Source organism: Telmatherina bonti (genome assembly GCF_933228915.1).
Source record: "Telmatherina bonti genome assembly, chromosome: 1".
Lineage (NCBI taxonomy): Eukaryota > Metazoa > Chordata > Actinopteri > Atheriniformes > Telmatherinidae > Telmatherina > Telmatherina bonti.
This window is the reverse complement of record NC_136619.1, coordinates 3520169-3533903: the sequence shown is the minus strand read 5'-3', so window position 1 is coordinate 3533903 and position 13735 is coordinate 3520169. Positions and strand designations below refer to the sequence as shown.

Sequence of the window (13735 nt, the reverse complement as noted above, 5' to 3'; positions counted from 1 at the left end):
GCCGTATAAAACCTCACCAAGCCGCGACGTTGTGTCGTATAAAACCTCACCAAGCCGCGACGTTGTGTCGTATAAAACCTCACCAAGCCGCGACGTTGTCGTATAAAACCTCACCAAGCCGCGACGTTGTCGTATAAAACCTCACCAAGCCGCGACGTTGTCGTATAAAACCTCACCAAGCCGCGACGTTGTGTCGTATAAAACCTCACCAAGCCGCGACGTTGTGTCGTATAAAACCTCACCAAGCCGCGACGTTGTGTCATATAAAACCTCACCAAGCCGCGACGTTGTGTCGTATAAAACCTCACCAAGCCGCGACGTTGTCGTATAAAACCTCACCAAGCCGCGACGTTGTGTTGTATAAAACCTCACCAAGCCGCGACGTTGTCGTATAAAACCTCACCAAGCCGCGACGTTGTGTCGTATAAAACCTCACCAAGCCGCGACGTTGTGTTGTATAAAACCTCACCAAGCCGCGACGTTGTGTCGTATAAAACCTCACCAAGCCGCGACGTTGTGGTATAAAACCTCACCAAGCCGCGACGTTGTCGTATGAAACCTCACCAAGCCGCGACGTTGTGTTGTATAAAACCTCACCAAGCCGCGACGTTGTGTCGTATAAAACCTCACCAAGCCGCGACGTTGTCGTATAAAACCTCACCAAGCCGCGACGTTGTGTCGTATAAAACCTCACCAAGCCGCGACGTTGTCGTATAAAACCTCACCAAGCCGCGACGTTGTGTCGTATAAAACCTCACCAAGCCGCGACGTTGTGTTGTATAAAACCTCACCAAGCCGCGACGTTGTCGTATAAAACCTCACCAAGCCGCGACGTTGTGTCGTATAAAACCTCACCAAGCCGCGACGTTGTCGTATAAAACCTCACCAAGCCGCGACGTTGTGTCGTATAAAACCTCACCAAGCCGCGACGTTGTGTCGTATAAAACCTCACCAAGCCGCGACGTTGTCGTATAAAACCTCACCAACCCGCGACGTTGTGTCGTATAAAACCTCACCAAGCCGCGACGTTGTGTCGTATAAAACCTCACCAAGCCGCAACGTTGTCGTATAAAACCTCACCAAGCCGCGACGTTGTGTCGTATAAAACCTCACCAAGCCGCGACGTTGTGTCGTATAAAACCTCACCAAGCCGCGACGTTGTCGTATAAAACCTCACCAAGCCGCGACGTTGTGTCGTATAAAACCTCACCAAGCCGCGACGTTGTGTTGTATAAAACCTCACCAAGCCGCGACGTTGTGTCGTATAAAACCTCACCAAGCCGCGACGTTGTGTCGTATAAAACCTCACCAAGCCGCGACGTTGTGTCGTATAAAACCTCACCAAGCCGCGACGTTGTCGTATAAAACCTCACCAAGCCGCGACGTTGTGTCGTATAAAACCTCACCAAGCCGCGACGTTGTGCCGTATAAAACCTCACCAAGCCGCGACGTTGTGTCGTATAAAACCTCACCAAGCCGCGACGTTGTCGTATAAAACCTCACCAAGCCGCGACGTTGTGTCGTATAAAACCTCACCAAGCCGCGACGTTGTGCCGTATAAAACCTCACCAAGCCGCGACGTTGTGTCGTATAAAACCTCACCAAGCCGCGACGTTGTCGTATAAAACCTCACCAAGCCGCGACGTTGTGCCGTATAAAACCTCACCAAGCCGCGACGTTGTGCCGTATAAAACCTCACCAAGCCGCGACAACAGTGTGTTCAGATGAAACGCGTTTTGAGCGTCAAGAGCGGCAGGTTTCCATGTAACGTCAATGTGGAGGCGCGGCAAGGGGGCGTCGAGCTTTCTCACGTCGCCTTTTAAACGTTCTGGGTGTCTGCATTCCGCGCCGAAAATTTGCGTGTCAAAAGCCAGAGATGGGCAAAGCTGAACTTTGGCCGCTTGACGCGGGGCGTCAACCAATCAGAGCGATCAGCTCGCAGCTCCTGGAGGATTCCTGTGGTGAACCCAGACACGGGGCTGAGACACCATTACTCCGTGTAATATTTAGGATAACCATTCCTTGCTAAAAAGCTGAATGTTAATGTTGCCTATCAATGCTTCGTTGGGGGGGGCTCTTGTTGCATTAACTGTGACTATCGCTGCCCTACGATGATGTTCTCTAGCTTTATTTATTAAATAAAAACACTCCCTCTGTGTGCGGTTTTCATCCTCTCCAACATTTCTCTGATAAATTATGAGTTTCAGTGTTAATTACTTCTAATAAAAGATTTCTGAATAAGTTTTGGTGTCTGGCAGTGCAGCTAGCTGAGAACCACACAGCTGCATGACGAATGCCTGGGGGCGCCCATGTTGGAATCTGTCAGAAAGAAGGAGCAGCTGAGTCACTTCTTGCTAATATGACGGACATTGAGACAAACAAGTGTATAAAATGGTGTAGAAAAATCTTTGATGTTGACAGGCTATGGTGCTCCACACTGATGCGATCGGTTTAAATGTTGAAGTTTTTATGCAGTTGTCTGCATGTCGGGTTCCAGTCGTAGCTTCCTCTTTTTGGAAAAAACATATTCACTTCCAGAGACACATATTCACTTCCAGAGTCACATATTCACTTCCAGAGACACATATTCACTTCCAGAGACACATATTCACTTCCAGAGTCACATATTCACTTCCAGAGTCACATATTCACTTCCAGAGTCACATATTCACTTCCAGAGACACATATTCACTTCCAGAGACACATATTCACTTCCAGAGACACATATTCACTTCCAGAGTCACATATTCACTTCCAGAGTCACATATTCACTTCCAGAGTCACATATTCACTTCCAGAGACACATATTCACTTCCAGAGACACATATTCACTTCCATAGTCACATATTCACTTCCAGAGACACATATTCACTTCCAGAGTCACATATTCACTTCCAGAGTCACATATTCACTTCCAGAGTCACATATTCACTTCCAGAGACACATATTCACTTCCAGAGACACATATTCACTTCCAGAGACACATATTCACTTCCAGAGTCACATATTCACTTCCAGAGACACATATTCACTTCCAGAGTCACATATTCACTTCCAGAGTCACATATTCACTTCCAGAGTCACATATTCACTTCCAGAGACACATATTCACTTCCAGAGTCACATATTCACTTCCAGAGTCACATATTCACTTCCAGAGTCACATATTCACTTCCAGAGACACATATTCACTTCCAGAGACACATATTCACTTCCAGAGTCACATATTCACTTCCAGAGACACATATTCACTTCCAGAGACACATATTCACTTCCAGAGTCACATATTCACTTCCAGAGTCACATATTCACTTCCAGAGACACATATTCACTTCCAGAGTCACATATTCACTTCCAGAGACACATATTCACTTCCAGAGTCACATATTCACTTCCAGAGTCACATATTCACTTCCAGAGTCACATATTCACTTCCAGAGACACATATTCACTTCCAGAGACACATATTCACTTCCAGAGTCACATATTCACTTCCAGAGTCACATATTCACTTCCAGAGACACATATTCACTTCCAGAGACACATATTCACTTCCAGAGTCACATATTCACTTCCAGAGTCACATATTCACTTCCAGAGACACATATTCACTTCCAGAGACACATATTCACTTCCAGAGTCACATATTCACTTCCAGAGACACATATTCACTTCCAGAGTCACATATTCACTTCCAGAGACACATATTCACTTCCAGAGACACATATTCACTTCCAGAGTCACATATTCACTTCCAGAGACACATATTCACTTCCAGAGTCACATATTCACTTCCAGAGACACATATTCACTTCCAGAGTCACATATTCACTTCCAGAGACACATATTCACTTCCAGAGTCACATATTCACTTCCAGAGACACATATTCACTTCCAGAGACACATATTCACTTCCAGAGTCACATATTCACTTCCAGAGTCACATATTCACTTCCAGAGACACATATTCACTTCCAGAGACACATATTCACTTCCAGAGACACATATTCACTTCCAGAGTCACATATTCACTTCCAGAGACACATATTCACTTCCAGAGTCACATATTCACTTCCAGAGACACATATTCACTTCCAGAGTCACATATTCACTTCCAGAGTCACATATTCACTTCCAGAGACACATATTCACTTCCAGAGACACATATTCACTTCCAGAGACACATATTCACTTCCAGAGACACATATTCACTTCCAGAGTCACATATTCACTTCCAGAGACACATATTCACTTCCAGAGACACATATTCACTTCCAGAGTCACATATTCACTTCCAGAGTCACATATTCACTTCCAGAGACACATATTCACTTCCAGAGACACATATTCACTTCCAGAGACACATATTCACTTCCAGAGTCACATATTCACTTCCAGAGACACATATTCACTTCCAGAGACACATATTCACTTCCAGAGACACATATTCACTTCCAGAGACACATATTCACTTCCAGAGACACATATTCACTTCCAGAGTCACATATTCACTTCCAGAGTCACATATTCACTTCCAGAGACACATATTCACTTCCAGAGTCACATATTCACTTCCAGAGACACATATTCACTTCCAGAGACACATATTCACTTCCAGAGACACATATTCACTTCCAGAGACACATATTCACTTCCAGAGACACATATTCACTTCCAGAGTCACATATTCACTTCCAGAGACACATATTCACTTCCAGAGACACATATTCACTTCCAGAGTCACATATTCACTTCCAGAGTCACATATTCACTTCCAGAGACACATATTCACTTCCAGAGTCACATATTCACTTCCAGAGTCACATATTCACTTCCAGAGTCACATATTCACTTCCAGAGACACATATTCACTTCCAGAGACACATATTCACTTCCAGAGACACATATTCACTTCCAGAGACACATATTCACTTCCAGAGACACATATTCACTTCCAGAGTCACATATTCACTTCCAGAGTCACATATTCACTTCCAGAGACACATATTCACTTCCAGAGTCACATATTCACTTCCAGAGTCACATATTCACTTCCAGAGTCACATATTCACTTCCAGAGACACATATTCACTTCCAGAGACACATATTCACTTCCAGAGTCACATATTCACTTCCAGAGACACATATTCACTTCCAGAGTCACATATTCACTTCCAGAGTCACATATTCACTTCCAGAGACACATATTCACTTCCAGAGACACATATTCACTTCCAGAGTCACATATTCACTTCCAGAGACACATATTCACTTCCAGAGTCACATATTCACTTCCAGAGACACATATTCACTTCCAGAGTCACATATTCACTTCCAGAGTCACATATTCACTTCCAGAGACACATATTCACTTCCAGAGACACATATTCACTTCCAGAGTCACATATTCACTTCCAGAGTCACATATTCACTTCCAGAGACACATATTCACTTCCAGAGACACATATTCACTTCCAGAGTCACATATTCACTTCCAGAGTCACATATTCACTTCCAGAGACACATATTCACTTCCAGAGACACATATTCACTTCCAGAGACACATATTCACTTCCAGAGTCACATATTCACTTCCAGAGACACATATTCACTTCCAGAGTCACATATTCACTTCCAGAGACACATATTCACTTCCAGAGACACATATTCACTTCCAGAGACACATATTCACTTCCAGAGTCACATATTCACTTCCAGAGACACATATTCACTTCCAGAGTCACATATTCACTTCCAGAGTCACATATTCACTTCCAGAGTCACATATTCACTTCCAGAGTCACATATTCACTTCCAGAGACACATATTCACTTCCAGAGACACATATTCACTTCCAGAGTCACATATTCACTTCCAGAGTCACATATTCACTTCCAGAGTCACATATTCACTTCCAGAGTCACATATTCACTTCCAGAGACACATATTCACTTCCAGAGTCACATATTCACTTCCAGAGACACATATTCACTTCCAGAGACACATATTCACTTCCAGAGACACATATTCACTTCCAGAGTCACATATTCACTTCCAGAGACACATATTCACTTCCAGAGTCACATATTCACTTCCAGAGACACATATTCACTTCCAGAGTCACATATTCACTTCCAGAGTCACATATTCACTTCCAGAGTCACATATTCACTTCCAGAGACACATATTCACTTCCAGAGACACATATTCACTTCCAGAGTCACATATTCACTTCCAGAGTCACATATTCACTTCCAGAGACACATATTCACTTCCAGAGACACATATTCACTTCCAGAGACACATATTCACTTCCAGAGTCACATATTCACTTCCAGAGTCACATATTCACTTCCAGAGACACATATTCACTTCCAGAGACACATATTCACTTCCAGAGACACATATTCACTTCCAGAGTCACATATTCACTTCCAGAGTCACATATTCACTTCCAGAGACACATATTCACTTCCAGAGACACATATTCACTTCCAGAGTCACATATTCACTTCCAGAGACACATATTCACTTCCAGAGTCACATATTCACTTCCAGAGTCACATATTCACTTCCAGAGTCACATATTCACTTCCAGAGTCACATATTCACTTCCAGAGTCACATATTCACTTCCAGAGTCACATATTCACTTCCAGAGACACATATTCACTTCCAGAGACACATATTCACTTCCAGAGACACATATTCACTTCCAGAGTCACATATTCACTTCCAGAGACACAAACTGACGTTTTTTTTCCAGTAAATTGCTACCAGACGTCATCACACACTATGTAAGCCGGATGTTTTGTGAAACCCTGACAGAAAGAAAACAGGTATGAGCTGTGCTAACGTGTGTGTTGCAATGTCGTCGACATTACCAGCCTTGAATGTTATTACTCCAGTGTGAAGGTGCAGCTCACACCGCCTCAGTCCGGCTACCATGACACATCCTCCAGTCAGCAAACTGCATGAGTCAGCGAGCTGTTGGATGGAAAACAGCTGGCATTAAATGTGTCACAAGCAGCTGACTGGCGGCCATCTTCTTTTCCTCCAGACTTTTCAGACGTTAAAAGTTCTGATGATCAGGGTTATGCGGAGGTGTATGACAGACATCTATCAAACTACGACATGCCTGTAGCTAAGAGCTAACCCGGAGCTAATGGTAGCTAACCAGCTAATGGGCTAATGGCGAGCTATTGCTAAGGTGCGCTCTTAGCCGGTGCCGGTGGATGGATACCTGTCAATCAAAAGGACACACCCCTAATCATGCTGAATCTTAAGATCAAATGACATCTAAACCTTTCAAGTTCTGGATTTTAAAACGATGAAAATTCTCTGCAAAGAGAGTCGCGGTGGGAGAAAGTGAGGCATGGGCTGCCGGTTCCTGACGGCGGGGGGCGGGTTGCTGGGGGGTTATAGAAGTTACATGGTTGCTGCATGTTGACTCTTTGCAGGGGAGGGTTGTCTCCTCATGTTGGTTTATTTTCTCCCCATATCGTAATCCAGATATTTACCAGAAAATAACGATGTGGGAAAGGTGTGGGACAGACGGGTAAAAAAAAAACCAGGCATTTCCTGCCCAAAACGGGATACTTGACAGGTATGCCCCCCCCCCATGAAGGTAAACATGACCTATTAAACCTAAAGTACAGATCTTGTAGCAGGCTATTAGCATGGATATGTCTGCTGTGAAGTTCCGGGTTGGCCTCATGTGTCTCCCAGTCCAGACCCTCCGGACCCCCACCTGCATGTTTTATAGGTTACCCTACTGCAGCGTTTCCCAGTCCACACCCTCCGGACCCCCACCTGCATGTTTTATAGGTTACCCTACTGCAGCGTTTCCCAGTCCACACCCTCCGGACCCCCACCTGCATGTTTTATAGGTTACCCTACTGCAGCGTTTCCCAGTCCAGACCCTCCGGACCCCCACCTGCATGTTTTATAGGTTACCCTACTGCAGCGTTTCCCAGTCCAGACCCTCCGGACCCCCACCTGCATGTTTTATAGGTTACCCTACTGCAGCGTTTCCCAGTCCACACCCTCCGGACCCCCACCTGCATGTTTTATAGGTTACCCTACTGCAGCGTTTCCCAGTCCAGACCCTCCGGACCCCCACCTGCATGTTTTATAGGTTACCCTACTGCAGCGTTTCCCAGTCCAGACCCTCCGGACCCCCACCTGCATGTTTTATAGGTTACCCTACTGCAGCGTTTCCCAGTCCAGACCCTCCGGACCCCCACCTGCATGTTTTATAGGTTACCCTACTGCAACGTTTCCCAGTCCAGACCCTCCGGACCCCCACCTGCATGTTTTATAGGTTACCCTACTGCAGCGTTTCCCAGTCCAGACCCTCCGGATCCCCACCTGCATGTTTTATAGGTTACCCTACTGCAGCGTTTCCCAGTCCAGACCCTCCGGACCCCCACCTGCATGTTTTATAGGTTACCCTACTGCAGCGTTTCCCAGTCCAGACCCTCCGGACCCCCACCTGCATGTTTTATAGGTTACCCTACTGCAGCGTTTCCCAGTCCAGACCCTCCGGACCCCCACCTGCATGTTTTATAGGTTACCCTACTGCAGCGTTTCCCAGTCCAGACCCTCCGGACCCCCACCTGCATGTTTTATAGGTTACCCTACTGCAACGTTTCCCAGTCCAGACCCTCCGGACCCCCACCTGCATGTTTTATAGGTTACCCTACTGCAGCGTTTCCCAGTCCAGACCCTCCGGACCCCCACCTGCATGTTTTATAGGTTACCCTACTGCAGCGTTTCCCAGTCCAGACCCTCCGGACCCCCACCTGCATGTTTTATAGGTTACCCTACTGCAACGTTTCCCAGTCTAGACCCTCCGGACCCCCACCTGCATGTTTTATAGGTTACCGTACTGCAGCGTTTCCCAGTCCAGACCCTCCGGACCCCCACCTGCATGTTTTATAGGTTACCCTACTGCAACGTTTCCCAGTCCAGACCCTCCGGACCCCCACCTGCATGTTTTATAGGTTACCCTACTGCAGCGTTTCCCAGTCCAGACCCTCCGGACCCCCACCTGCATGTTTTATAGGTTACCCTACTGCAGCGTTTCCCAGTCCAGACACTCCGGACCCCCACCTGCATGTTTTATAGGTTACCCTACTGCAGCGTTTCCCAGTCCAGACCCTCAGGACCCCCACCTGCATGTTTTATAGGTTACCCTACTGCAGCGTTTCCCAGTCCAGACCCTCCGGACCCCCACCTGCATGTTTTATAGGTTACCCTACTGCAGCGTTTCCCAGTCCAGACCCTCCGGACCCCCACCTGCATGTTTTATAGGTTACCCTACTGCAGCGTTTCCCAGTCCAGACCCTCCGGACCCCCACCTGCATGTTTTATAGGTTACCCTACTGCAGCGTTTCCCAGTCCAGACCCTCCGGACCCCCACCTGCATGTTTTATAGGTTACCCTACTGCAGCGTTTCCCAGTCCAGACCCTCCGGATCCCCACCTGCATATTCTATAGGTTACCCTACTGCAGCGTTTCCCAGTCCAGACCCTCCGGACCCCCACCTGCATGTTTTATAGGTTACCCTACTGCAGCGTTTCCCAGTCCAGACCCTCCGGACCCCCACCTGCATGTTTTATAGGTTACCCTACTGCAACGTTTCCCAGTCCAGACCCTCAGGACCCCCACCTGCATGTTTTATAGGTTACCCTACTGCAGCGTTTCCCAGTCCAGACCCTCCGGACCCCCACCTGCATGTTTTATAGGTTACCCTACTGCAACGTTCCCCAGTCCAGACCCTCCGGATCCCCACCTGCATATTCTATAGGTTACCCTACTGCAGCGTTTCCCAGTCCAGACCCTCCGGACCCCCACCTGCATGTTTTATAGGTTACCCTACTGCAGCGTTTCCCAGTCCAGACCCTCCGGACCCCCACCTGCATGTTTTATAGGTTACCCTACTGCAACGTTTCCCAGTCCAGACCCTCCGGACCCCCACCTGCATGTTTTATAGGTTACCCTACTGCAGCGTTTCCCAGTCCAGACCCTCCGGACCCCCACCTGCATGTTTTATAGGTTACCCTACTGCAGCGTTTCCCAGTCCAGACCCTCCGGACCCCCACCTGCATGTTTTATAGGTTACCCTACTGCAGCGTTTCCCAGTCCAGACCCTCCGGACCCCCACCTGCATGTTTTATAGATTACCCTACTGCAACGTTTCCCAGTCCAGACCCTCCGGACCCCCACCTGCATGTTTTATAGGTTACCCTACTGCAGCGTTTCCCAGTCCAGACCCTCCGGACCCCCACCTGCATGTTTTATAGGTTACCCTACTGCAGCGTTTCCCAGTCCAGACCCTCAGGACCCCCACCTGCATGTTTTATAGGTTACCCTACTGCAGCGTTTCCCAGTCCAGACCCTCCGGACCCCCACCTGCATGTTTTATAGATTACCCTACTGCAACGTTTCCCAGTCCAGACCCTCCGGACCCCCACCTGCATGTTTTATAGGTTACCCTACTGCAGCGTTTCCCAGTCCAGACCCTCCGGACCCCCACCTGCATGTTTTATAGGTTACCCTACTGCAGCGTTTCCCAGTCCAGACCCTCCGGACCCCCACCTGCATGTTTTATAGGTTACCCTACTGCAGCGTTTCCCAGTCCAGACCCTCCGGACCCCCACCTGCATGTTTTATAGATTACCCTACTGCAACGTTTCCCAGTCCAGACACTCCGGACCCACACCTGCATGTTTTATAGGTTACCCTACTGCAACACACCTGGATGAAAAATGGCTCGCTGACACGCTGCAAAGAATTTGATGAGGAAGTTCAGTAATCTGACTCGGGGGGTTTTGGAGGAGGAACACATATAAAAGGTGCCCAGATGGGGACTGGGGGGTCGGGGGACTGGGGGGTCGGGGGACTGGGGTACATGCGCTAAGGTCGACGCTCTGTGTTACCGAACACAGAGATGGTGAGGAGTTTACCTGGTTGACGTCGTTTCAGGACACAAATTGAATGAACGATACCCACAACATGTAACTGGTTAAACTGGTAAAACTGGTCCCAACTAAAAGATGACACTTTCAATAAACGCAGTGGCAAACAGAAAACATGCAGTGATGAAGGTGTAGTTCCTCTCCCAGTTGCACGTAGAAGGCAACTGGTTGCTGGTTTTATGTTGTGTCAGCTGTTTCACAGTAAAATGTGAGATGTAACTCTGTAGTTTTTGCATTTACCAGTAATACAGTAGAATGCAGTAGAATACATTAGAATACAGTAGAATACATTAAAATGCAGTAGAATACAGTAGAAATGGAATGTGAATATGAGCCTTGCAGGTTGCCTTCGATGCCCCTAAACGTTCTGCTCCAAGAATGAGGTCGGTCTGGAGTCTCGGAGGAACATGACTGTCAGGTGTTCCAGATGGTTCTGTGACTAATCTTCCCAGTTCAACCAGTTCTTCCCACGGCATCACTCACCTAGTTTTCCTCTCGGCACATGGTGGAGTCCCGCTCCAGGATTGGCTGCTTCCCTGTTTGGACGGAGGATGACAAAGTGAAACTGAAAGATTTATTCATCCAGTAAGAAGTGGATGTGCAGTTGCAGAGTTCTGGTCCAGATGTGTCGGAACTCCAGAGAGAAGGAACCTGATCAACGCTGCTCTGATCTTCATACGGCTTCTGGTTTCCAGGACGGGGCGGTCCTGGAAACGTGGGATGGACTCACGCTGCTGATTGGTGGAGCAGACAGGAAGCACATCTGGACACGTGTTTACGTCGCTGAACTGGTACTTCAGGGAAACTCAGCGGACCGTTTGGGCTCTTGGACCTTAGCAGAACCGGTGCTGGAGTTAGAACCAGTGCTGAGGTGGTTCTGCTGCGGTGCTAGCAGAGAACCGGTTTTGGTTTCCGTTGGTTGCTGCTGCGTCCAGCTCCTCGTTCTGGTCTCCAGAAATCTTCTGTAAAATTTATTTAACTGATTTGCTGTCTTATTATCACTGCATCACTATAACTTATAGATTATGACTTAGAATGAAGACATAGACCAGTTGCATAAACTGGGTATTTCTATTATTATTGATTGTTGATATAATTGTTGCTTTTGTTAATATTAATATTATTATTGGTATTATCACAGCATTACTCCATCACTTGATTGATTAGAATAGCATATTGGGGATAGTGTTTTTATGCAGGTATCAGTAATATACTGGGTTGTTATTGTATTGCTAATGGGTCACCATTGTTATTGATATTATGTTGCTTCATCACTGGGGTGGGATTATATAAAAACTTCTACCCACTCCTTTTGAACAATTTGTCATGTTTTATTGACATTAATTGACATTTTTTAGATGTTATCTTTAAATAAACGTTCTGAACCAAAAAAACAAAACAAAAACCTAACGCTCGTATTGCAGTCAACCAGCTGCTGACGCACGCGTGAAGCGCTTCCAAATTCTGGCCCAGCAAAGAGTTGGTGTCAGGGTGGAACCGGTTTCAGAACCAGGAGCCGGTGCTCGTGCAGTCGAAAGCAACAGAACCGGTGCCGAGTCTGGCTCTGCACCAGCTCTGGAACCAGATCGGTCATAAAGTCCCCCTGAGAGAAGCCGTCGGTCAGAGAGGCAGTCAGCGCCCCTTCAGCGGCAACACAATGGGAGATAGACAGCAGTTATCCAGCTGGATCCAGATCCAGATCCAGCTGATCCAGATCCAGCAGATCCACATCCAGATCCAGCAGATCCACATCCACATCCAGATCCAGACTCAGATCCAGCAGATCCACATCCACATCCAGATCCAGCAGATCCAGACTCAGATCCAGCAGATCCACATCCACATCCAGATCCAGCAGATCCACATCCACATCCAGATCCAGCAGATCCACATCCACATCCAGATCCAGCAGATCCACATCCACATCCAGGTCCAGCAGATCCAGACTCAGATCCAGCAGATCCACATCCACATCCAGATCCAGCAGATCCACATCCACATCCAGATCCAGCAGATCCACATCCACATCCAGGTCCAGCAGATCCAGACTCAGATCCAGCAGATCCACATCCACATCCAGATCCAGCAGATCCACATCCACATCCAGATCCAGCAGATCCACATCCAGATCCAGCAGATCCACATCCAGATCCAGCAGATCCACATCCACATCCAGATCCAGCAGATCCACATCCACATCCAGATCCAGCAGATCCAGACTCAGATCCAGCAGATCCACATCCACATCCAGATCCAGCAGATCCACATCCACATCCAGATCCAGCAGATCCAGACTCAGATCCAGCAGATCCACATCCACATCCAGATCCAGCAGATCCACATCCACATCCAGATCCAGCAGATCCACATCCAGATCCAGCAGATCCACATCCAGATCCAGCAGATCCACATCCACATCCAGATCCAGCAGATCCACATCCAGATCCAGCAGATCCAGCAGATCCACATCCAGATCCAGCAGATCCACATCCACATCCAGATCCAGCAGATCCACATCCACATCCAGATCCAGCAGATCCAGACTCAGATCCAGCAGATCCACATCCACATCCAGATCCAGCAGATCCACATCCACATCCAGATCCAGCAGATCCAGACTCAGATCCAGCAGATCCACATCCACATCCAGATCCAGCAGATCCACATCCACATCCAGATCCAGCAGATCCACATCCAGATCCAGCAGATCCACATCCACATCCAGATCCAGCAGATCCAGACTCAGATCCAGCA

General features: G+C 47.4%; 1 protein-coding gene across 1 annotated transcript in view; it reads left to right on the top strand.

Moving 5' to 3' along the window:
* tpcn2 (two pore segment channel 2) overlaps positions 1 to 13735 on the top strand; it is a gene marked incomplete at its 5' end in the record, with an annotated part of 47461 nt that overhangs the window by 2807 nt on the left and 30919 nt on the right. The gene's annotated exons all lie outside the window — the stretch shown is intronic.